We start from the raw sequence: 25,497 nt of genomic DNA, 5'->3' as shown, positions 1-25,497 counted from the left end.
GTGGGTCAGGGTCTCCACCCTTCTCCACTTGTATCTGTATGTTCTGCAACTGTACTGGCCCCCCTCCCCCAAACCAAAACCATGAGGGAAAGGAGCCGAAATCGCACCAATGGAGGTGGTCTGCGTCCGAGGGGCGCCTCTCCGGCTAGGCGCCGAACAACTCATACTTACCTGGCAGGGGAGATACCATGATCACTAAGGTGGTTCTCCCAGGGTGAGGCTCATCCATTGCACTCCGGGTGTGCTGACCCCTGCGATTTCCCCAAATGCGGGAAACTCGACTGCATAATTTGTGGTAGTGGGGGACTGCGTTCGCGCTTTCCCCTGATTTCCTCTGGTCAAAAATAGTGCTCGTCTGTTGTGCCCTGGGTGGCTGCAGAAGTGGTGCGCCTGCTCCATCTTCTTCTCCTCCTCCACATTTTATCAGTCGAGTTTTCCTGCTGTGTTTGGGTGATCTTCAGGGCTGAGCACACCGTGGGGTGCGATGGTTGAGCCTCCGTGCGAGAATCGAGTGTGTGCGGGTGCTTTGCTTTCATTCATCCATGGGCCTGCGTCTCCCCCTTGTGGTCAATCTGCAGTGCCATCCATCCCGGCCGGTCCATTTATTTTCTTGAAGTTGTGTTGTGTTGTGTTGTGTTGTGTTGTGTTGTGTGTGTGTGTGTGTGTGTGTGTGTGTGTGTGTGTGTGTGTATGCCTTTCAGCTTGACTTCCTAACCTCCTTTCCTCCGTATGCAGCCCTGAGCCTTCCTCCTTGTAGGCGTGGCAATGTTGAGACTGTGAGCGAGCGGCTGCACCGCACCGCCCATCCATGCAAATATCCAGTTTTGTGTCTGTCTGTGGCGTCTTTGCAGTGTTGTGATGCACGCCGCAAAGTGAATCCGGACCCTTGGGACGCCTTAGTCGCGGGGGGTGGGTCAGGGTCTCCACCCTTCTCCACTTGTATCTGTATGTTCTGCAACTGTACTGGCCCCCCTCCCCCAAACCAAAACCATGAGGGAAAGGAGCCGAAATCGCACCAATGGAGGTGGTCTGCGTCCGAGGGGCGCCTCTCCGGCTAGGCGCCGAACAACTCATACTTACCTGGCAGGGGAGATACCATGATCACTAAGGTGGTTCTCCCAGGGTGAGGCTCATCCATTGCACTCCGGGTGTGCTGACCCCTGCGATTTCCCCAAATGCGGGAAACTCGACTGCATAATTTGTGGTAGTGGGGGACTGCGTTCGCGCTTTCCCCTGATTTCCTCTGGTCAAAAATAGTGCTCGTCTGTTGTGCCCTGGGTGGCTGCAGAAGTGGTGCGCCTGCTCCATCTTCTTCTCCTCCTCCACATTTTATCAGTCGAGTTTTCCTGCTGTGTTTGGGTGATCTTCAGGGCTGAGCACACCGTGGGGTGCGATGGTTGAGCCTCCGTGCGAGAATCGAGTGTGTGCGGGTGCTTTGCTTTCATTCATCCATGGGCCTGCGTCTCCCCCTTGTGGTCAATCTGCAGTGCCATCCATCCCGGCCGGTCCATTTATTTTCTTGAAGTTGTGTTGTGTTGTGTTGTGTTGTGTTGTGTTGTGTTGTGTGTGTGTGTGTGTGTGTGTGTGTGTGTGTGTGTGTGTATGCCTTTCAGCTTGACTTCCTAACCTCCTTTCCTCCGTATGCAGCCCTGAGCCTTCCTCCTTGTAGGCGTGGCAATGTTGAGACTGTGAGCGAGCGGCTGCACCGCACCGCCCATCCATGCAAATATCCAGTTTTGTGTCTGTCTGTGGCGTCTTTGCAGTGTTGTGATGCACGCCGCAAAGTGAATCCGGACCCTTGGGACGCCTTAGTCGCGGGGGGTGGGTCAGGGTCTCCACCCTTCTCCACTTGTATCTGTATGTTCTGCAACTGTACTGGCCCCCCTCCCCCAAACCAAAACCATGAGGGAAAGGAGCCGAAATCGCACCAATGGAGGTGGTCTGCGTCCGAGGGGCGCCTCTCCGGCTAGGCGCCGAACAACTCATACTTACCTGGCAGGGGAGATACCATGATCACTAAGGTGGTTCTCCCAGGGTGAGGCTCATCCATTGCACTCCGGGTGTGCTGACCCCTGCGATTTCCCCAAATGCGGGAAACTCGACTGCATAATTTGTGGTAGTGGGGGACTGCGTTCGCGCTTTCCCCTGATTTCCTCTGGTCAAAAATAGTGCTCGTCTGTTGTGCCCTGGGTGGCTGCAGAAGTGGTGCGCCTGCTCCATCTTCTTCTCCTCCTCCACATTTTATCAGTCGAGTTTTCCTGCTGTGTTTGGGTGATCTTCAGGGCTGAGCACACCGTGGGGTGCGATGGTTGAGCCTCCGTGCGAGAATCGAGTGTGTGCGGGTGCTTTGCTTTCATTCATCCATGGGCCTGCGTCTCCCCCTTGTGGTCAATCTGCAGTGCCATCCATCCCGGCCGGTCCATTTATTTTCTTGAAGTTGTGTTGTGTTGTGTTGTGTTGTGTTGTGTTGTGTTGTGTGTGTGTGTGTGTGTGTGTGTGTGTGTGTGTGTGTGTGTATGCCTTTCAGCTTGACTTCCTAACCTCCTTTCCTCCGTATGCAGCCCTGAGCCTTCCTCCTTGTAGGCGTGGCAATGTTGAGACTGTGAGCGAGCGGCTGCACCGCACCGCCCATCCATGCAAATATCCAGTTTTGTGTCTGTCTGTGGCGTCTTTGCAGTGTTGTGATGCACGCCGCAAAGTGAATCCGGACCCTTGGGACGCCTTAGTCGCGGGGGGTGGGTCAGGGTCTCCACCCTTCTCCACTTGTATCTGTATGTTCTGCAACTGTACTGGCCCCCCTCCCCCAAACCAAAACCATGAGGGAAAGGAGCCGAAATCGCACCAATGGAGGTGGTCTGCGTCCGAGGGGCGCCTCTCCGGCTAGGCGCCGAACAACTCATACTTACCTGGCAGGGGAGATACCATGATCACTAAGGTGGTTCTCCCAGGGTGAGGCTCATCCATTGCACTCCGGGTGTGCTGACCCCTGCGATTTCCCCAAATGCGGGAAACTCGACTGCATAATTTGTGGTAGTGGGGGACTGCGTTCGCGCTTTCCCCTGATTTCCTCTGGTCAAAAATAGTGCTCGTCTGTTGTGCCCTGGGTGGCTGCAGAAGTGGTGCGCCTGCTCCATCTTCTTCTCCTCCTCCACATTTTATCAGTCGAGTTTTCCTGCTGTGTTTGGGTGATCTTCAGGGCTGAGCACACCGTGGGGTGCGATGGTTGAGCCTCCGTGCGAGAATCGAGTGTGTGCGGGTGCTTTGCTTTCATTCATCCATGGGCCTGCGTCTCCCCCTTGTGGTCAATCTGCAGTGCCATCCATCCCGGCCGGTCCATTTATTTTCTTGAAGTTGTGTTGTGTTGTGTTGTGTTGTGTTGTGTTGTGTTGTGTGTGTGTGTGTGTGTGTGTGTGTGTGTGTGTGTGTGTGTATGCCTTTCAGCTTGACTTCCTAACCTCCTTTCCTCCGTATGCAGCCCTGAGCCTTCCTCCTTGTAGGCGTGGCAATGTTGAGACTGTGAGCGAGCGGCTGCACCGCACCGCCCATCCATGCAAATATCCAGTTTTGTGTCTGTCTGTGGCGTCTTTGCAGTGTTGTGATGCACGCCGCAAAGTGAATCCGGACCCTTGGGACGCCTTAGTCGCGGGGGGTGGGTCAGGGTCTCCACCCTTCTCCACTTGTATCTGTATGTTCTGCAACTGTACTGGCCCCCCTCCCCCAAACCAAAACCATGAGGGAAAGGAGCCGAAATCGCACCAATGGAGGTGGTCTGCGTCCGAGGGGCGCCTCTCCGGCTAGGCGCCGAACAACTCATACTTACCTGGCAGGGGAGATACCATGATCGCTACGGTCTGAAGAACTCCAAGCATTGTGGTAGAGATTTTGCGTAGTACGATTGCAGTACTTTTCGTTCTTATTAGAACCGCATTTCTCTAGAGCATACCACCTGAAGATCGTCTCCTGCCTGCCTCGGAACATCTGAAGAAGGAGAAGATCTTGAAGACTGCAGCTCCGGAAGAAGCCGACGAAGAACCTGGAAGAAGGGAATCGGCGGTGAATTCCGGAACAGCGGCGAAGAGGAAGGCGGCGCAGAATCTTTTCGAAGAAACTCGCTGCCTCTGGAGAAGGATTTGCATAGCTCCTCCCACCGGGACCGGATCTGCATAGCTCCTCCCACCCGGGAAAGAAGACTTTGCGAAGCCTCTCTCCACAAGCAAGCAAGGAAGCGGAAAAGAGCCTGCTGGAAGAAGCCATGGCCTCAACCAGCAAGTCCACCCAGGAGGCTGCAGGGCAAGGCCTGGAGGTCCAGCCCCAACCACAGCAAGCTTCAACCTCCACCACGGCAAGGCAGAAGGGCGGCAGAATTCCTAACCTGGAAGCTCCAACCCTGGAGCCCTGGATGAGGCAGACTGTTGCCTTGAAGCTCAAGCCCGTGGACGGAAGGGTGCCGGACATGTCCCACGACGTGTTCTGCAAGAAGATGCTGGCGGATCAAGGCTTCCCCACGGCTGACACCCTGGGAATAGCAACCTTCTTTTCGGGAATCTTCTACATCACCTTTGCCACCATTGGGACCTGTAGAAGATACTGGGAGGTGGTGAAAGCGGCGAGTCCCGAATCCCCTTTCTCTCGCTTTGTGGGCAACTGCCTTATTCAAAGAGAGGAGAGGCGGGTGACGGTCTCAATGCGGAACCCACACACCCCAGGCACGGACATCTCGACCTTCCTGAAGCGCTTCTGCACCGTGGTGAGGGAGCCCACCCGCATCCTGAACTCACTCGGATACTGGACCTGCAAGTGGTCTGTGGTCGTCAGACTCAACAAGAACCCTGCTTCTCCAGACGGACTACAGCACCTGCCAACGACATTTTCCTTGGGCAACTCCACAGGACTTATCTTCTACCCGGACATGCCGCAGACCTGCAGGAGATGTGGCAAGATGGGCCACGAGGGCAAGGACTGTACGGAGGATGCCTGCAGGTATTGCCGTGTGACAGGTCACACGACCAAGGACTGCCCCAAGAGCAAGACCTGCAACCTCTGCGGACTGGCAGCCCACAGCTACAAGGACTGCCCCCAGAGGGAGAGAACATGGGCATCTGTGGCAGCGAGAGCACCGAAGCCAGCCCCAGCTCCGGAGCCAACACCACGGATGGCCAAGCCGACCAAGGAGGGTAAGAAGGCGAAAGCCACCACCCCTGCCCCGTCCCGCCCCTCCCCTGCCCCTTCCGCCCCATCCCCTACCCCTCCCGCCCCATCTCCTGCCCCATCCCGCCCCACCCCCACCCCTGCCCCATCCCGTCCCACCCCTGCCCCATCCCGTCCCACCCCTGCCCCTCCTGCCCCATCCCGCCCCACCCCTGCCCCCCGTACCCCACCCCGGCCCACCCCTGCCCCCCGTACCCCACCCCGGCCCACCCCTGCCCCGTCCTCCCCTGCCCGGCCCACCCCTGCCCCGTCCTCCCCTGCCCGGCCCACCCCTGCCCCGTCCTCCCCTGCCCGGGCACTCTCTCCTGCCCCCCGCCCCACCCAGCCTCCTTTCTCTCCTGGCCCAGCAGCACCTAACCCCCCTCCAGCTGCTGGTGCCCGCCCTTCGGAGGACTTTCCTGTGCTTCCTCCCCCAGGTACCATACAGAGGAAGAGGAAAGGAAGGGACAACGTATCAGAAGAGTCCCACAAAAGAAAGATAATCGAGACCTGCGAGACCCCTCAAGCTTCAGATGAGGAGGAGGAGATGGAGCAGGTCTGCGAGAGCCTTGAGGCTTCAGAAGGAGAGGAGGTGATGGAGCAGGCCCAAGTGGAGCAGGTCCAAGCAGAGCCAGTCCAAGCTCAATCTATGGAGGAGCTGCTGCAGGACCCAGAGGTTAAGAAAATCCTGGACACTCCGTCCAACACGGTCTACGACGAGTTCTTGGAAGGGCGCTACGAGAAGCCACAGGAGCCGACAGGCGCCAGAGAAGAGGACCCGTCCGACCAGACTGGTAACTAGTATCAGAACTAACCTCTCTTTTTATTCCCATGGCTGATCTCAACATCTTCTGCATTAATGTGAGGAGTATTAGAGCTTGGTTTAGATTTCAGACTGTTCTTACGTTCTTAGATTCCCAGAGGTGTGATGTTTACATGTTGCAGGAATGTGCTTTGTCTGCTTCTAGGTCTTACAACCATCTGGCCAGGCAGTGGCCTCACGGCCCTTCCTACTGGTCTGGTGGGGGCGACAATAGGTCTGCGGGGGTGGCCATCCTGATCAGGGGAGGTAACTTTGCACTTGATTCCGTCCGGGAGCTCGTCTGTGGCAGACTTCTTGTCGCAGACGGTTCCTGGGCGGGTGAGCCCGTGCGGCTCATCAACGTGTATGCCTCCCCTGAGAGGGATGTCCGACTGGAGGCTCTCCAGGCCCTGCGGGCTGAACTCGCCACCACTAGAGCAGTAGTGTTGGGTGGTGACTTCAACTGCCCCATTGAGGTGGACGGGCGCAGTTCTGGCACATCCGCCAACCTGGACGTGACGTCTAAACTGCTGATTGAGATGGTGACGGAGGCATCCTTGCAGGACGTTGTCGGGTCCATCGGGAACGGCTCCGTAAACTATACGTGGAGCCGCCCCGATGGCTCGCTCCGTTCTCGGATAGACTTCATCTTCACTTCGAGAGCAGTCAGAAAGGTGTCGTACTCTATGGTCCCCTGCTTCTTCTCTGACCACAGGGCCATTCGATTCCGGGGGACTCTGGGCCATGGATTCCCACCTGGCCCGGGCTCCTGGAAGTTGAATTGTGCCCTGTTGGAGCAGAGGGAGGTCATGGAGGAACTTAGGGATGCTTACCTTGTATGGCGAAATGACAAATGTCTGTTCAAGTGCATCAGCGATTGGTGGGAATATGTTAAAGTCGAATTCCGTTGTTTCTTTCAGGCAAAAGGCAGACAACAGGCGTGTGCGAAGAAGTGGGACTTGAGGAAACTGCAGCGCGAGCTGCGGTCCCTGCAGGACCTGCTCCAGTGTGGCTGGGACGTCAGGGAGGAGCTGGAGGAGACCAAAAAGAGCTTGAAAAGGCACTTTGAGGAGGAATCCAAGCGAATCGTCTTTCGTTCCAAGGTGGAGAACCTGGAGAAGGGTGAGAAATGTAACTCTTTCTTTTTCAGGAAGCTCCATGCCGGCCACACGCCCCTGACTGAGCTACGAGATGAGACCGGACACATGAGGAGCGGCAAGGAGGAAGTGATGGGGGTCGTCCACGACTTCTACAGCAACCTCTACGCCCCCAAGTCATCCGACCCCGAAGCCGCCGAGAGGTTCCTGTCAGGTGTCACTAACGTTGTTGATCCCGCAGGTGCGGCGGCTATGGACGATCCCTTGACGGTGGGGGAGCTGCTCTCTGCCGCTAAATCCTTTAAGCCCGGCAGGACCCCGGGCAGTGACGGTCTCCCGGCCGAGCTCTACGTAGCGCTGGGTGACCTGATCTGTCCGGACCTGTTGGAGGTGTACGAGGAGATGGTGGTGGGGGGCAGAATGCCTCCGTCGTTGAGGGAAGGGATGATCACGATCTTGTATAAGCGGAAGGGGGAGAGATGTGACCTGAAAAACTGGCGTCCCATCTCTCTCCTGAACGTGGACTACAAGATCCTCGCCAAGGTGCTGGCCAACAGGCTGAAACCTGTCATGGGGCAGATCGTCCATCCGGACCAGACCTGCAGCATTCCTGGCCGCAGGATTGCCGACAGCCTTGCCCTTGTGAGAGACACGGTCCATTACATCCAGGACCGCGGGGGCCGCGCCGCCCTGGTCAGCTTAGATCAGGAGAAGGCGTTCGACCGTGTCTCCCACGCATTCATGGACAGGGTTTTGCGCAGGCTGGGTCTGGGGAAGATGTTTTGCTCTTTTGTTAACGTTATGTATTTTGACATTTACAGCACGGTGTTGGTGAACGGCTGGAAGACTGACCCCTTTTCTATTCTTTCAGGGGTTAGACAAGGCTGCCCTCTTTCACCTCTCCTTTTTGTTTGTGTTATAGAGCTCTTCGCTGAGACTATCCGGCAGAATGGAGAGATCAGAGGGATCACCGCACCAGGACCAGATCGCCACGAGGTCAAGTGCTCGCTCTACATGGACGACGTGACCGTCTTCTGCGCTGACCAGCGTTCGGTGACTGCACTCGTCCGGACCTGCGAGGACTTCGGCAGAGCTTCGGGGGCAAAAGTCAACTGCGGGAAGTCGGAGGCCATGCTCTTCGGGGAGTGGCACCTGGCTTCTTCCGCCCCCTTCCCCTTTACTATTAAGCCGGACTTCATTCAAATTCTTGGAGTCTGGTTCGGGAAGGAAGGAGCGGCCCTTAAGTCTTGGCAAGACCGACTAGGAAGGATAAACTCGAAGATCGGACTGTGGAGCTCCAGAAAGCTCACGATGGAAGGCAAGGCACTTGTCCTGCGGAGTGAAGTTTTGCCTGTGCTCCAATATACCGCACAGGCCTGGCCTCCCCATACCACCGTTTGCAAGGCCATCACCCGGACAGTGTTTGGCTTCGTCTGGGGCAAAATGGACAGAGTCAAGAGGATCGTGATGTACAAGGAACCCCGCAAGGGTGGGAAGGGAATACCCGACATCCCCGCTCTGCTGAGGGCCTCCTTTGCATGTGTCACGGTGCAGCGGACTCTTGTAGAAAAGACTGGCTCAGCGGGCAGGTCCATGTCTCGCTTGCTTCTCATGCCCCTCTGGAGACAGCTGGGCTGGGACAAGTGGGACAGCTCCATCCCTTACAACTGGAACACTCCCTGGTTCTATGGGGATGTTGTCCGGTTTGTGAGGGAGCACCAGCTGGAAGGACTGAAACCAGACCTATGGAAGCCAAAGACAATCCACAAGCTCATCCGAGCTAAGGACTCGACCGAGCTGGTTCCGGGACTCCCCGCAGCCACTGCAGAGACAGTTTGGAACAATGTGGCCTCAAAGCGGCTTACCAATGGACACAAGGACTTGTCGTGGATGGCCGTCATGGGAGGTCTCTCTCTCAGGTCATTCATGCATGCCCGCAACCTGTGCAAGACCCGGTACTGCCCCCGTTGCCCCTACGTGGAGGAAACATCTTTCCACGTGTTTTGGCAGTGCCCCTTTGCACAGGGTCTGTTGGACGCCCTAGAACAGGAACTCAGAGACTCAGTGCCCAGGAGCTGCCTATCGTACCATTCGGTGCTTTACGGCCTGTTCCCTGGGACCCACGACGTGGAGGCCATCCAGGAGGCCTGGCGCCTTATGAACTGTTTTAAGGACGCAGTGTGGCTTGCCAGGAACCGCCTCGTGATCAACAGGGAAAACATGTCCGTCCGGGACTGCCGCAGGTTCATCAAGAACCTGCTTAGAGACTATTCCATCTTGGACAGCTCGGCCGTTGATGAGGAAGAAGAGGAGTGAAGACCCCTCTCCTTCTCCCATGTCTCCCTGAAGATACAGCCCAACAGTTTGGCCCTGTGATCCGCCCCCTCCCTACCCCCACATAGTCGCCCACACCCCTACCCCGATCACAGATTGTATTATTTGGTTTTTGTTTGATCTCTTGTGCCTTTATATTGCAGGATTGAGCTGAATGTTAGAGTAGCATGGTGTGCGATGTATAGCTTAGGGAACCTTTGCTGTGTATTGTACTATCATGCTTTGTGTGACTAATTTATTGTACGACTTGTAATGACTGAACGGAAAATAAAGCTCTTTCAATCAAAAAAAACTAAGGTGGTTCTCCCAGGGTGAGGCTCATCCATTGCACTCCGGGTGTGCTGACCCCTGCGATTTCCCCAAATGCGGGAAACTCGACTGCATAATTTGTGGTAGTGGGGGACTGCGTTCGCGCTTTCCCCTGATTTCCTCTGGTCAAAAATAGTGCTCGTCTGTTGTGCCCTGGGTGGCTGCAGAAGTGGTGCGCCTGCTCCATCTTCTTCTCCTCCTCCACATTTTATCAGTCGAGTTTTCCTGCTGTGTTTGGGTGATCTTCAGGGCTGAGCACACCGTGGGGTGCGATGGTTGAGCCTCCGTGCGAGAATCGAGTGTGTGCGGGTGCTTTGCTTTCATTCATCCATGGGCCTGCGTCTCCCCCTTGTGGTCAATCTGCAGTGCCATCCATCCCGGCCGGTCCATTTATTTTCTTGAAGTTGTGTTGTGTTGTGTTGTGTTGTGTTGTGTTGTGTTGTGTGTGTGTGTGTGTGTGTGTGTGTGTGTGTGTGTGTGTGTGTATGCCTTTCAGCTTGACTTCCTAACCTCCTTTCCTCCGTATGCAGCCCTGAGCCTTCCTCCTTGTAGGCGTGGCAATGTTGAGACTGTGAGCGAGCGGCTGCACCGCACCGCCCATCCATGCAAATATCCAGTTTTGTGTCTGTCTGTGGCGTCTTTGCAGTGTTGTGATGCACGCCGCAAAGTGAATCCGGACCCTTGGGACGCCTTAGTCGCGGGGGGTGGGTCAGGGTCTCCACCCTTCTCCACTTGTATCTGTATGTTCTGCAACTGTACTGGCCCCCCTCCCCCAAACCAAAACCATGAGGGAAAGGAGCCGAAATCGCACCAATGGAGGTGGTCTGCGTCCGAGGGGCGCCTCTCCGGCTAGGCGCCGAACAACTCATACTTACCTGGCAGGGGAGATACCATGATCACTAAGGTGGTTCTCCCAGGGTGAGGCTCATCCATTGCACTCCGGGTGTGCTGACCCCTGCGATTTCCCCAAATGCGGGAAACTCGACTGCATAATTTGTGGTAGTGGGGGACTGCGTTCGCGCTTTCCCCTGATTTCCTCTGGTCAAAAATAGTGCTCGTCTGTTGTGCCCTGGGTGGCTGCAGAAGTGGTGCGCCTGCTCCATCTTCTTCTCCTCCTCCACATTTTATCAGTCGAGTTTTCCTGCTGTGTTTGGGTGATCTTCAGGGCTGAGCACACCGTGGGGTGCGATGGTTGAGCCTCCGTGCGAGAATCGAGTGTGTGCGGGTGCTTTGCTTTCATTCATCCATGGGCCTGCGTCTCCCCCTTGTGGTCAATCTGCAGTGCCATCCATCCCGGCCGGTCCATTTATTTTCTTGAAGTTGTGTTGTGTTGTGTTGTGTTGTGTTGTGTTGTGTTGTGTGTGTGTGTGTGTGTGTGTGTGTGTGTGTGTGTGTGTGTATGCCTTTCAGCTTGACTTCCTAACCTCCTTTCCTCCGTATGCAGCCCTGAGCCTTCCTCCTTGTAGGCGTGGCAATGTTGAGACTGTGAGCGAGCGGCTGCACCGCACCGCCCATCCATGCAAATATCCAGTTTTGTGTCTGTCTGTGGCGTCTTTGCAGTGTTGTGATGCACGCCGCAAAGTGAATCCGGACCCTTGGGACGCCTTAGTCGCGGGGGGTGGGTCAGGGTCTCCACCCTTCTCCACTTGTATCTGTATGTTCTGCAACTGTACTGGCCCCCCTCCCCCAAACCAAAACCATGAGGGAAAGGAGCCGAAATCGCACCAATGGAGGTGGTCTGCGTCCGAGGGGCGCCTCTCCGGCTAGGCGCCGAACAACTCATACTTACCTGGCAGGGGAGATACCATGATCACTAAGGTGGTTCTCCCAGGGTGAGGCTCATCCATTGCACTCCGGGTGTGCTGACCCCTGCGATTTCCCCAAATGCGGGAAACTCGACTGCATAATTTGTGGTAGTGGGGGACTGCGTTCGCGCTTTCCCCTGATTTCCTCTGGTCAAAAATAGTGCTCGTCTGTTGTGCCCTGGGTGGCTGCAGAAGTGGTGCGCCTGCTCCATCTTCTTCTCCTCCTCCACATTTTATCAGTCGAGTTTTCCTGCTGTGTTTGGGTGATCTTCAGGGCTGAGCACACCGTGGGGTGCGATGGTTGAGCCTCCGTGCGAGAATCGAGTGTGTGCGGGTGCTTTGCTTTCATTCATCCATGGGCCTGCGTCTCCCCCTTGTGGTCAATCTGCAGTGCCATCCATCCCGGCCGGTCCATTTATTTTCTTGAAGTTGTGTTGTGTTGTGTTGTGTTGTGTTGTGTTGTGTTGTGTGTGTGTGTGTGTGTGTGTGTGTGTGTGTGTGTGTGTGTATGCCTTTCAGCTTGACTTCCTAACCTCCTTTCCTCCGTATGCAGCCCTGAGCCTTCCTCCTTGTAGGCGTGGCAATGTTGAGACTGTGAGCGAGCGGCTGCACCGCACCGCCCATCCATGCAAATATCCAGTTTTGTGTCTGTCTGTGGCGTCTTTGCAGTGTTGTGATGCACGCCGCAAAGTGAATCCGGACCCTTGGGACGCCTTAGTCGCGGGGGGTGGGTCAGGGTCTCCACCCTTCTCCACTTGTATCTGTATGTTCTGCAACTGTACTGGCCCCCCTCCCCCAAACCAAAACCATGAGGGAAAGGAGCCGAAATCGCACCAATGGAGGTGGTCTGCGTCCGAGGGGCGCCTCTCCGGCTAGGCGCCGAACAACTCATACTTACCTGGCAGGGGAGATACCATGATCACTAAGGTGGTTCTCCCAGGGTGAGGCTCATCCATTGCACTCCGGGTGTGCTGACCCCTGCGATTTCCCCAAATGCGGGAAACTCGACTGCATAATTTGTGGTAGTGGGGGACTGCGTTCGCGCTTTCCCCTGATTTCCTCTGGTCAAAAATAGTGCTCGTCTGTTGTGCCCTGGGTGGCTGCAGAAGTGGTGCGCCTGCTCCATCTTCTTCTCCTCCTCCACATTTTATCAGTCGAGTTTTCCTGCTGTGTTTGGGTGATCTTCAGGGCTGAGCACACCGTGGGGTGCGATGGTTGAGCCTCCGTGCGAGAATCGAGTGTGTGCGGGTGCTTTGCTTTCATTCATCCATGGGCCTGCGTCTCCCCCTTGTGGTCAATCTGCAGTGCCATCCATCCCGGCCGGTCCATTTATTTTCTTGAAGTTGTGTTGTGTTGTGTTGTGTTGTGTTGTGTTGTGTTGTGTGTGTGTGTGTGTGTGTGTGTGTGTGTGTGTGTGTGTGTGTGTGTGTATGCCTTTCAGCTTGACTTCCTAACCTCCTTTCCTCCGTATGCAGCCCTGAGCCTTCCTCCTTGTAGGCGTGGCAATGTTGAGACTGTGAGCGAGCGGCTGCACCGCACCGCCCATCCATGCAAATATCCAGTTTTGTGTCTGTCTGTGGCGTCTTTGCAGTGTTGTGATGCACGCCGCAAAGTGAATCCGGACCCTTGGGACGCCTTAGTCGCGGGGGGTGGGTCAGGGTCTCCACCCTTCTCCACTTGTATCTGTATGTTCTGCAACTGTACTGGCCCCCCTCCCCCAAACCAAAACCATGAGGGAAAGGAGCCGAAATCGCACCAATGGAGGTGGTCTGCGTCCGAGGGGCGCCTCTCCGGCTAGGCGCCGAACAACTCATACTTACCTGGCAGGGGAGATACCATGATCACTAAGGTGGTTCTCCCAGGGTGAGGCTCATCCATTGCACTCCGGGTGTGCTGACCCCTGCGATTTCCCCAAATGCGGGAAACTCGACTGCATAATTTGTGGTAGTGGGGGACTGCGTTCGCGCTTTCCCCTGATTTCCTCTGGTCAAAAATAGTGCTCGTCTGTTGTGCCCTGGGTGGCTGCAGAAGTGGTGCGCCTGCTCCATCTTCTTCTCCTCCTCCACATTTTATCAGTCGAGTTTTCCTGCTGTGTTTGGGTGATCTTCAGGGCTGAGCACACCGTGGGGTGCGATGGTTGAGCCTCCGTGCGAGAATCGAGTGTGTGCGGGTGCTTTGCTTTCATTCATCCATGGGCCTGCGTCTCCCCCTTGTGGTCAATCTGCAGTGCCATCCATCCCGGCCGGTCCATTTATTTTCTTGAAGTTGTGTTGTGTTGTGTTGTGTTGTGTTGTGTTGTGTTGTGTGTGTGTGTGTGTGTGTGTGTGTGTGTGTGTGTGTGTATGCCTTTCAGCTTGACTTCCTAACCTCCTTTCCTCCGTATGCAGCCCTGAGCCTTCCTCCTTGTAGGCGTGGCAATGTTGAGACTGTGAGCGAGCGGCTGCACCGCACCGCCCATCCATGCAAATATCCAGTTTTGTGTCTGTCTGTGGCGTCTTTGCAGTGTTGTGATGCACGCCGCAAAGTGAATCCGGACCCTTGGGACGCCTTAGTCGCGGGGGGTGGGTCAGGGTCTCCACCCTTCTCCACTTGTATCTGTATGTTCTGCAACTGTACTGGCCCCCCTCCCCCAAACCAAAACCATGAGGGAAAGGAGCCGAAATCGCACCAATGGAGGTGGTCTGCGTCCGAGGGGCGCCTCTCCGGCTAGGCGCCGAACAACTCATACTTACCTGGCAGGGGAGATACCATGATCACTAAGGTGGTTCTCCCAGGGTGAGGCTCATCCATTGCACTCCGGGTGTGCTGACCCCTGCGATTTCCCCAAATGCGGGAAACTCGACTGCATAATTTGTGGTAGTGGGGGACTGCGTTCGCGCTTTCCCCTGATTTCCTCTGGTCAAAAATAGTGCTCGTCTGTTGTGCCCTGGGTGGCTGCAGAAGTGGTGCGCCTGCTCCATCTTCTTCTCCTCCTCCACATTTTATCAGTCGAGTTTTCCTGCTGTGTTTGGGTGATCTTCAGGGCTGAGCACACCGTGGGGTGCGATGGTTGAGCCTCCGTGCGAGAATCGAGTGTGTGCGGGTGCTTTGCTTTCATTCATCCATGGGCCTGCGTCTCCCCCTTGTGGTCAATCTGCAGTGCCATCCATCCCGGCCGGTCCATTTATTTTCTTGAAGTTGTGTTGTGTTGTGTTGTGTTGTGTTGTGTTGTGTGTGTGTGTGTGTGTGTGTGTGTGTGTGTGTGTGTGTGTGTGTGTATGCCTTTCAGCTTGACTTCCTAACCTCCTTTCCTCCGTATGCAGCCCTGAGCCTTCCTCCTTGTAGGCGTGGCAATGTTGAGACTGTGAGCGAGCGGCTGCACCGCACCGCCCATCCATGCAAATATCCAGTTTTGTGTCTGTCTGTGGCGTCTTTGCAGTGTTGTGATGCACGCCGCAAAGTGAATCCGGACCCTTGGGACGCCTTAGTCGCGGGGGGTGGGTCAGGGTCTCCACCCTTCTCCACTTGTATCTGTATGTTCTGCAACTGTACTGGCCCCCCTCCCCCAAACCAAAACCATGAGGGAAAGGAGCCGAAATCGCACCAATGGAGGTGGTCTGCGTCCGAGGGGCGCCTCTCCGGCTAGGCGCCGAACAACTCATACTTACCTGGCAGGGGAGATACCATGATCACTAAGGTGGTTCTCCCAGGGTGAGGCTCATCCATTGCACTCCGGGTGTGCTGACCCCTGCGATTTCCCCAAATGCGGGAAACTCGACTGCATAATTTGTGGTAGTGGGGGACTGCGTTCGCGCTTTCCCCTGATTTCCTCTGGTCAAAAATAGTGCTCGTCTGTTGTGCCCTGGGTGGCTGCAGAAGTGGTGCGCCTGCTCCATCTTCTTCTCCTCCTCCACATTTTATCAGTCGAGTTTTCCTGCTGTGTTTGGGTGATCTTCAGGGCTGAGCACACCGTGGGGTGCGATGGTTGAGCCTCCGTGCGAGAATCGAGTGTGTGCGGGTGCTTTGCTTTCATTCATCCATGGGCCTGCGTCTCCCCCTTGTGGTCAATCTGCAGTGCCATCCATCCCGGCCGGTCCATTTATTTTCTTGAAGTTGTGTTGTGTTGTGTTGTGTTGTGTTGTGTTGTGTTGTGTGTGTGTGTGTGTGTGTGTGTGTGTGTGTGTGTGTGTGTATGCCTTTCAGCTTGACTTCCTAACCTCCTTTCCTCCGTATGCAGCCCTGAGCCTTCCTCCTTGTAGGCGTGGCAATGTTGAGACTGTGAGCGAGCGGCTGCACCGCACCGCCCATCCATGCAAATATCCAGTTTTGTGTCTGTCTGTGGCGTCTTTGCAGTGTTGTGATGCACGCCGCAAAGTGAATCCGGACCCTTGGGACGCCTTAGTCGCGGGGGGTGGGTCAGGGTCTCCACCCTTCTCCACTTGTATCTGTATGTTCTGCAACTGTACTGGCCCCCCTCCCCCAAACCAAAACCATGAGGGAAAGGAGCCGAAATCGCACCAATGGAGGTGGTCTGCGTCCGAGGGGCGCCTCTCCGGCTAGGCGCCGAACAACTCATACTTACCTGGCAGGGGAGATACCATGATCACTAAGGTGGTTCTCCCAGGGTGAGGCTCATCCATTGCACTCCGGGTGTGCTGACCCCTGCGATTTCCCCAAATGCGGGAAACTCGACTGCATAATTTGTGGTAGTGGGGGACTGCGTTCGCGCTTTCCCCTGATTTCCTCTGGTCAAAAATAGTGCTCGTCTGTTGTGCCCTGGGTGGCTGCAGAAGTGGTGCGCCTGCTCCATCTTCTTCTCCTCCTCCACATTTTATCAGTCGAGTTTTCCTGCTGTGTTTGGGTGATCTTCAGGGCTGAGCACACCGTGGGGTGCGATGGTTGAGCCTCCGTGCGAGAATCGAGTGTGTGCGGGTGCTTTGCTTTCATTCATCCATGGGCCTGCGTCTCCCCCTTGTGGTCAATCTGCAGTGCCATCCATCCCGGCCGGTCCATTTATTTTCTTGAAGTTGTGTTGTGTTGTGTTGTGTTGTGTTGTGTTGTGTTGTGTGTGTGTGTGTGTGTGTGTGTGTGTGTGTGTGTGTGTGTATGCCTTTCAGCTTGACTTCCTAACCTCCTTTCCTCCGTATGCAGCCCTGAGCCTTCCTCCTTGTAGGCGTGGCAATGTTGAGACTGTGAGCGAGCGGCTGCACCGCACCGCCCATCCATGCAAATATCCAGTTTTGTGTCTGTCTGTGGCGTCTTTGCAGTGTTGTGATGCACGCCGCAAAGTGAATCCGGACCCTTGGGACGCCTTAGTCGCGGGGGGTGGGTCAGGGTCTCCACCCTTCTCCACTTGTATCTGTATGTTCTGCAACTGTACTGGCCCCCCTCCCCCAAACCAAAACCATGAGGGAAAGGAGCCGAAATCGCACCAATGGAGGTGGTCTGCGTCCGAGGGGCGCCTCTCCGGCTAGGCGCCGAACAACTCATACTTACCTGGCAGGGGAGATACCATGATCACTAAGGTGGTTCTCCCAGGGTGAGGCTCATCCATTGCACTCCGGGTGTGCTGACCCCTGCGATTTCCCCAAATGCGGGAAACTCGACTGCATAATTTGTGGTAGTGGGGGACTGCGTTCGCGCTTTCCCCTGATTTCCTCTGGTCAAAAATAGTGCTCGTCTGTTGTGCCCTGGGTGGCTGCAGAAGTGGTGCGCCTGCTCCATCTTCTTCTCCTCCTCCACATTTTATCAGTCGAGTTTTCCTGCTGTGTTTGGGTGATCTTCAGGGCTGAGCACACCGTGGGGTGCGATGGTTGAGCCTCCGTGCGAGAATCGAGTGTGTGCGGGTGCTTTGCTTTCATTCATCCATGGGCCTGCGTCTCCCCCTTGTGGTCAATCTGCAGTGCCATCCATCCCGGCCGGTCCATTTATTTTCTTGAAGTTGTGTTGTGTTGTGTTGTGTTGTGTTGTGTTGTGTGTGTGTGTGTGTGTGTGTGTGTGTGTGTGTGTGTGTGTGTATGCCTTTCAGCTTGACTTCCTAACCTCCTTTCCTCCGTATGCAGCCCTGAGCCTTCCTCCTTGTAGGCGTGGCAATGTTGAGACTGTGAGCGAGCGGCTGCACCGCACCGCCCATCCATGCAAATATCCAGTTTTGTGTCTGTCTGTGGCGTCTTTGCAGTGTTGTGATGCACGCCGCAAAGTGAATCCGGACCCTTGGGACGCCTTAGTCGCGGGGGGTGGGTCAGGGTCTCCACCCTTCTCCACTTGTATCTGTATGTTCTGCAACTGTACTGGCCCCCCTCCCCCAAACCAAAACCATGAGGGAAAGGAGCCGAAATCGCACCAATGGAGGTGGTCTGCGTCCGAGGGGCGCCTCTCCGGCTAGGCGCCGAACAACTCATACTTACCTGGCAGGGGAGATACCATGATCACTAAGGTGGTTCTCCCAGGGTGAGGCTCATCCATTGCACTCCGGGTGTGCTGACCCCTGCGATTTCCCCAAATGCGGGAAACTCGACTGCATAATTTGTGGTAGTGGGGGACTGCGTTCGCGCTTTCCCCTGATTTCCTCTGGTCAAAAATAGTGCTCGTCTGTTGTGCCCTGGGTGGCTGCAGAAGTGGTGCGCCTGCTCCATCTTCTTCTCCTCCTCCACATTTTATCAGTCGAGTTTTCCTGCTGTGTTTGGGTGATCTTCAGGGCTGAGCACACCGTGGGGTGCGATGGTTGAGCCTCCGTGCGAGAATCGAGTGTGTGCGGGTGCTTTGCTTTCATTCATCCATGGGCCTGCGTCTCCCCCTTGTGGTCAATCTGCAGTGCCATCCATCCCGGCCGGTCCATTTATTTTCTTGAAGTTGTGTTGTGTTGTGTTGTGTTGTGTTGTGTTGTGTTGTGTGTGTGTGTGTGTGTGTGTGTGTGTGTGTGTGTGTGTGTATGCCTTTCAGCTTGACTTCCTAACCTCCTTTCCTCCGTATGCAGCCCTGAGCCTTCCTCCTTGTAGGCGTGGCAATGTTGAGACTGTGAGCGAGCGGCTGCACCGCACCGCCCATCCATGCAAATATCCAGTTTTGTGTCTGTCTGTGGCGTCTTTGCAGTGTTGTGATGCACGCCGCAAAGTGAATCCGGACCCTTGGGACGCCTTAGTCGCGGGGGGTGGGTCAGGGTCTCCACCCTTCTCCACTTGTATCTGTATGTTCTGCAACTGTACTGGCCCCCCTCCCCCAAACCAAAACCATGAGGGAAAGGAGCCGAAATCGCACCAATGGAGGTGGTCTGCGTCCGAGGGGCGCCTCTCCGGCTAGGCGCCGAACAACTCATACTTACCTGGCAGGGGAGATACCATGATCACTAAGGTGGTTCTCCCAGGGTGAGGCTCATCCATTGCACTCCGGGTGTGCTGACCCCTGCGATTTCCCCAAATGCGGGAAACTCGACTGCATAATTTGTGGTAGTGGGGGACTGCGTTCGCGCTTTCCCCTGATTTCCTCTGGTCAAAAATAGTGCTCGTCTGTTGTGCCCTGGGTGGCTGCAGAAGTGGTGCGCCTGCTCCATCTTCTTCTCCTCCTCCACATTTTATCAGTCGAGTTTTCCTGCTGTGTTTGGGTGATCTTCAGGGCTGAGCACACCGTGGGGTGCGATGGTTGAGCCTCCGTGCGAGAATCGAGTGTGTGCGGGTGCTTTGCTTTCATTCATCCATGGGCCTGCGTCTCCCCCTTGTGGTCAATCTGCAGTGCCATCCATCCCGGCCGGTCCATTTATTTTCTTGAAGTTGTGTTGTGTTGTGTTGTGTTGTGTTGTGTTGTGTTGTGTGTGTGTGTGTGTGTGTGTGTGTGTGTGTGTGTGTGTGTATGCCTTTCAGCTTGACTTCCTAACCTCCTTTCCTCCGTATGCAGCCCTGAGCCTTCCTCCTTGTAGGCGTGGCAATGTTGAGACTGTGAGCGAGCGGCTGCACCGCACCGCCCATCCATGCAAATATCCAGTTTTGTGTCTGTCTGTGGCGTCTTTGCAGTGTTGTGATGCACGCCGCAAAGTGAATCCGGACCCTTGGGACGCCTTAGTCGCGGGGGGTGGGTCAGGGTCTCCACCCTTCTCCACTTGTATCTGTATGTTCTGCAACTGTACTGGCCCCCCTCCCCCAAACCAAAACCATGAGGGAAAGGAGCCGAAATCGCACCAATGGAGGTGGTCTGCGTCCGAGGGGCGCCTCTCCGGCTAGGCGCCGAACAACTCATACTTACCTGGCAGGGGAGATACCATGATCACTAAGGTGGTTCTCCCAGGGTGAGGCTCATCCATTGCACTCCGGGTGTGCTGACCCCTGCGATTTCCCCAAATGCGGGAAACTCGACTGCATAATTTGTGGTAGTGGGGGACTGCGTTCGCGCTTTCCCCTGATTTCCTCTGGTCAAAAATAGTGCTCGTCTGTTGTGCCCTGGGTGGCTGCAGAAGTGGTGCGCCTGCTCCATCTTCTTCTCCTCCTCCACATTTTATCAGTCGAGTTTTCCTGCTGTGTTTGGGTGATCTTCAGGGCTGAGCACACCGTGGGGTGCGATGGTTGAGCCTCCGTGCGAGAATCGAGTGTGTGCGGGTGCTTTGCTTTCATTCATCCATGGGCCTGCGTCTCCCCCTTGTGGTCAATCTGCAGTGCCATCCATCCCGGCCGGTCCATTTATTTTCTTGAAGTTGTGTTGTGTTGTGTTGTGTTGTGTTGTGTTGTGTGTGTGTGTGTGTGTGTGTGTGTGTGTGTGTGTGTGTGTGTGTGTGTATGCCTTTCAGCTTGACTTCCTAACCTCCTTTCCTCCGTATGCAGCCCTGAGCCTTCCTCCTTGTAGGCGTGGCAATGTTGAGACTGTGAGCGAGCGGCTGCACCGCACCGCCCATCCATGCAAATATCCAGTTTTGTGTCTGTCTGTGGCGTCTTTGCAGTGTTGTGATGCACGCCGCAAAGTGAATCCGGACCCTTGGGACGCCTTAGTCGCGGGGGGTGGGTCAGGGTCTCCACCCTTCTCCACTTGTATCTGTATGTTCTGCAACTGTACTGGCCCCCCTCCCCCAAACCAAAACCATGAGGGAAAGGAGCCGAAATCGCACCAATGGAGGTGGTCTGCGTCCGAGGGGCGCCTCTCCGGCTAGGCGCCGAACAACTCATACTTACCTGGCAGGGGAGATACCATGATCACTAAGGTGGTTCTCCCAGGGTGAGGCTCATCCATTGCACTCCGGGTGTGCTGACCCCTGCGATTTCCCCAAATGCGGGAAACTCGACTGCATAATTTGTGGTAGTGGGGGACTGCGTTCGCGCTTTCCCCTGATTTCCTCTGGTCAAAAATAGTGCTCGTCTGTTGTGCCCTGGGTGGCTGCAGAAGTGGTGCGCCTGCTCCATCTTCTTCTCCTCCTCCACATTTTATCAGTCGAGTTTTCCTGCTGTGTTTGGGTGATCTTCAGGGCTGAGCACACCGTGGGGTGCGATGGTTGAGCCTCCGTGCGAGAATCGAGTGTGTGCGGGTGCTTTGCTTTCATTCATCCATGGGCCTGCGTCTCCCCCTTGTGGTCAATCTGCAGTGCCATCCATCCCGGCCGGTCCATTTATTTTCTTGAAGTTGTGTTGTGTTGTGTTGTGTTGTGTTGTGTTGTGTTGTGTGTGTGTGTGTGTGTGTGTGTGTGTGTGTGTGTGTGTGTATGCCTTTCAGCTTGACTTCCTAACCTCCTTTCCTCCGTATGCAGCCCTGAGCCTTCCTCCTTGTAGGCGTGGCAATGTTGAGACTGTGAGCGAGCGGCTGCACCGCACCGCCCATCCATGCAAATATCCAGTTTTGTGTCTGTCTGTGGCGTCTTTGCAGTGTTGTGATGCACGCCGCAAAGTGAATCCGGACCCTTGGGACGCCTTAGTCGCGGGGGGTGGGTCAGGGTCTCCACCCTTCTCCACTTGTATCTGTATGTTCTGCAACTGTACTGGCCCCCCTCCCCCAAACCAAAACCATGAGGGAAAGGAGCCGAAATCGCACCAATGGAGGTGGTCTGCGTCCGAGGGGCGCCTCTCCGGCTAGGCGCCGAACAACTCATACTTACCTGGCAGGGGAGATACCATGATCACTAAGGTGGTTCTCCCAGGGTGAGGCTCATCCATTGCACTCCGGGTGTGCTGACCCCTGCGATTTCCCCAAATGCGGGAAACTCGACTGCATAATTTGTGGTAGTGGGGGACTGCGTTCGCGCTTTCCCCTGATTTCCTCTGGTCAAAAATAGTGCTCGTCTGTTGTGCCCTGGGTGGCTGCAGAAGTGGTGCGCCTGCTCCATCTTCTTCTCCTCCTCCACATTTTATCAGTCGAGTTTTCCTGCTGTGTTTGGGTGATCTTCAGGGCTGAGCACACCGTGGGGTGCGATGGTTGAGCCTCCGTGCGAGAATCGAGTGTGTGCGGGTGCTTTGCTTTCATTCATCCATGGGCCTGCGTCTCCCCCTTGTGGTCAATCTGCAGTGCCATCCATCCCGGCCGGTCCATTTATTTTCTTGAAGTTGTGTTGTGTTGTGTTGTGTTGTGTTGTGTTGTGTGTGTGTGTGTGTGTGTGTGTGTGTGTGTGTGTGTGTGTGTGTGTATGCCTTTCAGCTTGACTTCCTAACCTCCTTTCCTCCGTATGCAGCCCTGAGCCTTCCTCCTTGTAGGCGTGGCAATGTTGAGACTGTGAGCGAGCGGCTGCACCGCACCGCCCATCCATGCAAATATCCAGTTTTGTGTCTGTCTGTGGCGTCTTTGCAGTGTTGTGATGCACGCCGCAAAGTGAATCCGGACCCTTGGGACGCCTTAGTCGCGGGGGGTGGGTCAGGGTCTCCACCCTTCTCCACTTGTATCTGTATGTTCTGCAACTGTACTGGCCCCCCTCCCCCAAACCAAAACCATGAGGGAAAGGAGCCGAAATCGCACCAATGGAGGTGGTCTGCGTCCGAGGGGCGCCTCTCCGGCTAGGCGCCGAACAACTCATACTTACCTGGCAGGGGAGATACCATGATCACTAAGGTGGTTCTCCCAGGGTGAGGCTCATCCATTGCACTCCGGGTGTGCTGACCCCTGCGATTTCCCCAAATGCGGGAAACTCGACTGCATAATTTGTGGTAGTGGGGGACTGCGTTCGCGCTTTCCCCTGATTTCCTCTGGTCAAAAATAGTGCTCGTCTGTTGTGCCCTGGGTGGCTGCAGAAGTGGTGCGCCTGCTCCATCTTCTTCTCCTCCTCCACATTTTATCAGTCGAGTTTTCCTGCTGTGTTTGGGTGATCTTCAGGGCTGAGCACACCGTGGGGTGCGATGGTTGAGCCTCCGTGCGAGAATCGAGTGTGTGCGGGTGCTTTGCTTTCATTCATCCATGGGCCTGCGTCTCCCCCTTGTGGTCAATCTGCAGTGCCATCCATCCCGGCCGGTCCATTTATTTTCTTGAAGTTGTGTTGTGTTGTGTTGTGTTGTGTTGTGTTGTGTTGTGTGTGTGTGTGTGTGTGTGTGTGTGTGTGTGTGTGTGTATGCCTTTCAGCTTGACTTCCTAACCTCCTTTCCTCCGTATGCAGCCCTGAGCCTTCCTCCTTGTAGGCGTGGCAATGTTGAGACTGTGAGCGAGCGGCTGCACCGCACCGCCCATCCATGCAAATATCCAGTTTTGTGTCTGTCTGTGGCGTCTTTGCAGTGTTGTGATGCACGCCGCAAAGTGAATCCGGACCCTTGGGACGCCTTAGTCGCGGGGGGTGGGTCAGGGTCTCCACCCTTCTCCACTTGTATCTGTATGTTCTGCAACTGTACTGGCCCCCCTCCCCCAAACCAAAACCATGAGGGAAAGGAGCCGAAATCGCACCAATGGAGGTGGTCTGCGTCCGAGGGGCGCCTCTCCGGCTAGGCGCCGAACAACTCATACTTACCTGGCAGGGGAGATACCATGATCACTAAGGTGGTTCTCCCAGGGTGAGGCTCATCCATTGCACTCCGGGTGTGCTGACCCCTGCGATTTCCCCAAATGCGGGAAACTCGACTGCATAATTTGTGGTAGTGGGGGACTGCGTTCGCGCTTTCCCCTGATTTCCTCTGGTCAAAAATAGTGCTCGTCTGTTGTGCCCTGGGTGGCTGCAGAAGTGGTGCGCCTGCTCCATCTTCTTCTCCTCCTCCACATTTTATCAGTCGAGTTTTCCTGCTGTGTTTGGGTGATCTTCAGGGCTGAGCACACCGTGGGGTGCGATGGTTGAGCCTCCGTGCGAGAATCGAGTGTGTGCGGGTGCTTTGCTTTCATTCATCCATGGGCCTGCGTCTCCCCCTTGTGGTCAATCTGCAGTGCCATCCATCCCGGCCGGTCCATTTATTTTCTTGAAGTTGTGTTGTGTTGTGTTGTGTTGTGTTGTGTTGTGTGTGTGTGTGTGTGTGTGTGTGTGTGTGTGTGTGTGTGTGTATGCCTTTCAGCTTGACTTCCTAACCTCCTTTCCTCCGTATGCAGCCCTGAGCCTTCCTCCTTGTAGGCGTGGCAATGTTGAGACTGTGAGCGAGCGGCTGCACCGCACCGCCCATCCATGCAAATATCCAGTTTTGTGTCTGTCTGTGGCGTCTTTGCAGTGTTGTGATGCACGCCGCAAAGTGAATCCGGACCCTTGGGACGCCTTAGTCGCGGGGGGTGGGTCAGGGTCTCCACCCTTCTCCACTTGTATCTGTATGTTCTGCAACTGTACTGGCCCCCCTCCCCCAAACCAAAACCATGAGGGAAAGGAGCCGAAATCGCACCAATGGAGGTGGTCTGCGTCCGAGGGGCGCCTCTCCGGCTAGGCGCCGAACAACTCATACTTACCTGGCAGGGGAGATACCATGATCACTAAGGTGGTTCTCCCAGGGTGAGGCTCATCCATTGCACTCCGGGTGTGCTGACCCCTGCGATTTCCCCAAATGCGGGAAACTCGACTGCATAATTTGTGGTAGTGGGGGACTGCGTTCGCGCTTTCCCCTGATTTCCTCTGGTCAAAAATAGTGCTCGTCTGTTGTGCCCTGGGTGGCTGCAGAAGTGGTGCGCCTGCTCCATCTTCTTCTCCTCCTCCACATTTTATCAGTCGAGTTTTCCTGCTGTGTTTGGGTGATCTTCAGGGCTGAGCACACCGTGGGGTGCGATGGTTGAGCCTCCGTGCGAGAATCGAGTGTGTGCGGGTGCTTTGCTTTCATTCATCCATGGGCCTGCGTCTCCCCCTTGTGGTCAATCTGCAGTGCCATCCATCCCGGCCGGTCCATTTATTTTCTTGAAGTTGTGTTGTGTTGTGTTGTGTTGTGTTGTGTTGTGTTGTGTGTGTGTGTGTGTGTGTGTGTGTGTGTGTGTGTGTGTGTATGCCTTTCAGCTTGACTTCCTAACCTCCTTTCCTCCGTATGCAGCCCTGAGCCTTCCTCCTTGTAGGCGTGGCAATGTTGAGACTGTGAGCGAGCGGCTGCACCGCACCGCCCATCCATGCAAATATCCAGTTTTGTGTCTGTCTGTGGCGTCTTTGCAGTGTTGTGATGCACGCCGCAAAGTGAATCCGGACCCTTGGGACGCCTTAGTCGCGGGGGGTGGGTCAGGGTCTCCACCCTTCTCCACTTGTATCTGTATGTTCTGCAACTGTACTGGCCCCCCTCCCCCAAACCAAAACCATGAGGGAAAGGAGCCGAAATCGCACCAATGGAGGTGGTCTGCGTCCGAGGGGCGCCTCTCCGGCTAGGCGCCGAACAACTCATACTTACCTGGCAGGGGAGATACCATGATCACTAAGGTGGTTCTCCCAGGGTGAGGCTCATCCATTGCACTCCGGGTGTGCTGACCCCTGCGATTTCCCCAAATGCGGGAAACTCGACTGCATAATTTGTGGTAGTGGGGGACTGCGTTCGCGCTTTCCCCTGATTTCCTCTGGTCAAAAATAGTGCTCGTCTGTTGTGCCCTGGGTGGCTGCAGAAGTGGTGCGCCTGCTCCATCTTCTTCTCCTCCTCCACATTTTATCAGTCGAGTTTTC

At 55.5% G+C, this 25,497-nt stretch overlaps 21 non-coding genes and 1 pseudogene across 21 annotated transcripts; all 22 read left to right on the top strand.

Annotated features, from left to right (window-relative positions):
• The first annotated feature begins 163 nt into the window (after positions 1-163).
• Positions 164-327, top strand: LOC130327712 (U1 spliceosomal RNA). The gene has a single exon (XR_008872035.1). It is a non-coding gene; the product is annotated as a U1 spliceosomal RNA (small nuclear RNA).
• A 745-nt stretch (positions 328-1,072) lies between these two features.
• Positions 1,073-1,236, top strand: LOC130327710 (U1 spliceosomal RNA). The gene has a single exon (XR_008872034.1). It is a non-coding gene; the product is annotated as a U1 spliceosomal RNA (small nuclear RNA).
• Positions 1,237-1,984: 748 nt separating this feature from the next.
• LOC130327709 (U1 spliceosomal RNA) lies at positions 1,985-2,148 on the top strand. The gene has a single exon (XR_008872033.1). It is a non-coding gene; the product is annotated as a U1 spliceosomal RNA (small nuclear RNA).
• Positions 2,149-2,898: 750 nt separating this feature from the next.
• LOC130327708 (U1 spliceosomal RNA) lies at positions 2,899-3,062 on the top strand. Its single transcript, XR_008872032.1, has one exon. It is a non-coding gene; the product is annotated as a U1 spliceosomal RNA (small nuclear RNA).
• A 6,647-nt stretch (positions 3,063-9,709) lies between these two features.
• On the top strand, positions 9,710-9,844 carry LOC130327713 (U1 spliceosomal RNA; annotated as a pseudogene).
• Positions 9,845-10,596: 752 nt separating this feature from the next.
• LOC130327707 (U1 spliceosomal RNA) lies at positions 10,597-10,760 on the top strand. The gene has a single exon (XR_008872031.1). It is a non-coding gene; the product is annotated as a U1 spliceosomal RNA (small nuclear RNA).
• A 750-nt stretch (positions 10,761-11,510) lies between these two features.
• LOC130327706 (U1 spliceosomal RNA) lies at positions 11,511-11,674 on the top strand. The gene has a single exon (XR_008872030.1). It is a non-coding gene; the product is annotated as a U1 spliceosomal RNA (small nuclear RNA).
• A 750-nt stretch (positions 11,675-12,424) lies between these two features.
• On the top strand, positions 12,425-12,588 carry LOC130327704 (U1 spliceosomal RNA). Its single transcript, XR_008872028.1, has one exon. It is a non-coding gene; the product is annotated as a U1 spliceosomal RNA (small nuclear RNA).
• A 758-nt stretch (positions 12,589-13,346) lies between these two features.
• Positions 13,347-13,510, top strand: LOC130327703 (U1 spliceosomal RNA). The gene has a single exon (XR_008872027.1). It is a non-coding gene; the product is annotated as a U1 spliceosomal RNA (small nuclear RNA).
• A 748-nt stretch (positions 13,511-14,258) lies between these two features.
• LOC130327702 (U1 spliceosomal RNA) lies at positions 14,259-14,422 on the top strand. Its single transcript, XR_008872026.1, has one exon. It is a non-coding gene; the product is annotated as a U1 spliceosomal RNA (small nuclear RNA).
• Positions 14,423-15,173: 751 nt separating this feature from the next.
• Positions 15,174-15,337, top strand: LOC130327701 (U1 spliceosomal RNA). The gene has a single exon (XR_008872025.1). It is a non-coding gene; the product is annotated as a U1 spliceosomal RNA (small nuclear RNA).
• A 750-nt stretch (positions 15,338-16,087) lies between these two features.
• On the top strand, positions 16,088-16,251 carry LOC130327699 (U1 spliceosomal RNA). The gene has a single exon (XR_008872024.1). It is a non-coding gene; the product is annotated as a U1 spliceosomal RNA (small nuclear RNA).
• A 750-nt stretch (positions 16,252-17,001) lies between these two features.
• LOC130327698 (U1 spliceosomal RNA) lies at positions 17,002-17,165 on the top strand. The gene has a single exon (XR_008872023.1). It is a non-coding gene; the product is annotated as a U1 spliceosomal RNA (small nuclear RNA).
• Positions 17,166-17,912: 747 nt separating this feature from the next.
• LOC130327697 (U1 spliceosomal RNA) lies at positions 17,913-18,076 on the top strand. The gene has a single exon (XR_008872022.1). It is a non-coding gene; the product is annotated as a U1 spliceosomal RNA (small nuclear RNA).
• Positions 18,077-18,826: 750 nt separating this feature from the next.
• LOC130327696 (U1 spliceosomal RNA) lies at positions 18,827-18,990 on the top strand. Its single transcript, XR_008872021.1, has one exon. It is a non-coding gene; the product is annotated as a U1 spliceosomal RNA (small nuclear RNA).
• Positions 18,991-19,740: 750 nt separating this feature from the next.
• LOC130327695 (U1 spliceosomal RNA) lies at positions 19,741-19,904 on the top strand. Its single transcript, XR_008872020.1, has one exon. It is a non-coding gene; the product is annotated as a U1 spliceosomal RNA (small nuclear RNA).
• A 753-nt stretch (positions 19,905-20,657) lies between these two features.
• On the top strand, positions 20,658-20,821 carry LOC130327694 (U1 spliceosomal RNA). Its single transcript, XR_008872019.1, has one exon. It is a non-coding gene; the product is annotated as a U1 spliceosomal RNA (small nuclear RNA).
• Positions 20,822-21,571: 750 nt separating this feature from the next.
• LOC130327716 (U1 spliceosomal RNA) lies at positions 21,572-21,735 on the top strand. Its single transcript, XR_008872038.1, has one exon. It is a non-coding gene; the product is annotated as a U1 spliceosomal RNA (small nuclear RNA).
• Positions 21,736-22,486: 751 nt separating this feature from the next.
• LOC130327715 (U1 spliceosomal RNA) lies at positions 22,487-22,650 on the top strand. The gene has a single exon (XR_008872037.1). It is a non-coding gene; the product is annotated as a U1 spliceosomal RNA (small nuclear RNA).
• Positions 22,651-23,398: 748 nt separating this feature from the next.
• On the top strand, positions 23,399-23,562 carry LOC130327714 (U1 spliceosomal RNA). Its single transcript, XR_008872036.1, has one exon. It is a non-coding gene; the product is annotated as a U1 spliceosomal RNA (small nuclear RNA).
• A 747-nt stretch (positions 23,563-24,309) lies between these two features.
• On the top strand, positions 24,310-24,473 carry LOC130327705 (U1 spliceosomal RNA). The gene has a single exon (XR_008872029.1). It is a non-coding gene; the product is annotated as a U1 spliceosomal RNA (small nuclear RNA).
• A 750-nt stretch (positions 24,474-25,223) lies between these two features.
• On the top strand, positions 25,224-25,387 carry LOC130327693 (U1 spliceosomal RNA). The gene has a single exon (XR_008872018.1). It is a non-coding gene; the product is annotated as a U1 spliceosomal RNA (small nuclear RNA).
• The last annotated feature ends 110 nt before the right edge of the window (positions 25,388-25,497 follow it).

This window comes from Hyla sarda, unplaced genomic scaffold (genome assembly GCF_029499605.1).
Source record: "Hyla sarda isolate aHylSar1 unplaced genomic scaffold, aHylSar1.hap1 scaffold_3023, whole genome shotgun sequence".
Classification (NCBI taxonomy): Eukaryota; Metazoa; Chordata; class Amphibia; order Anura; family Hylidae; genus Hyla; species Hyla sarda.
The sequence above is the reverse complement of the archived record's forward strand: the minus strand, read 5'-3'. Positions and strand labels throughout refer to the sequence as shown.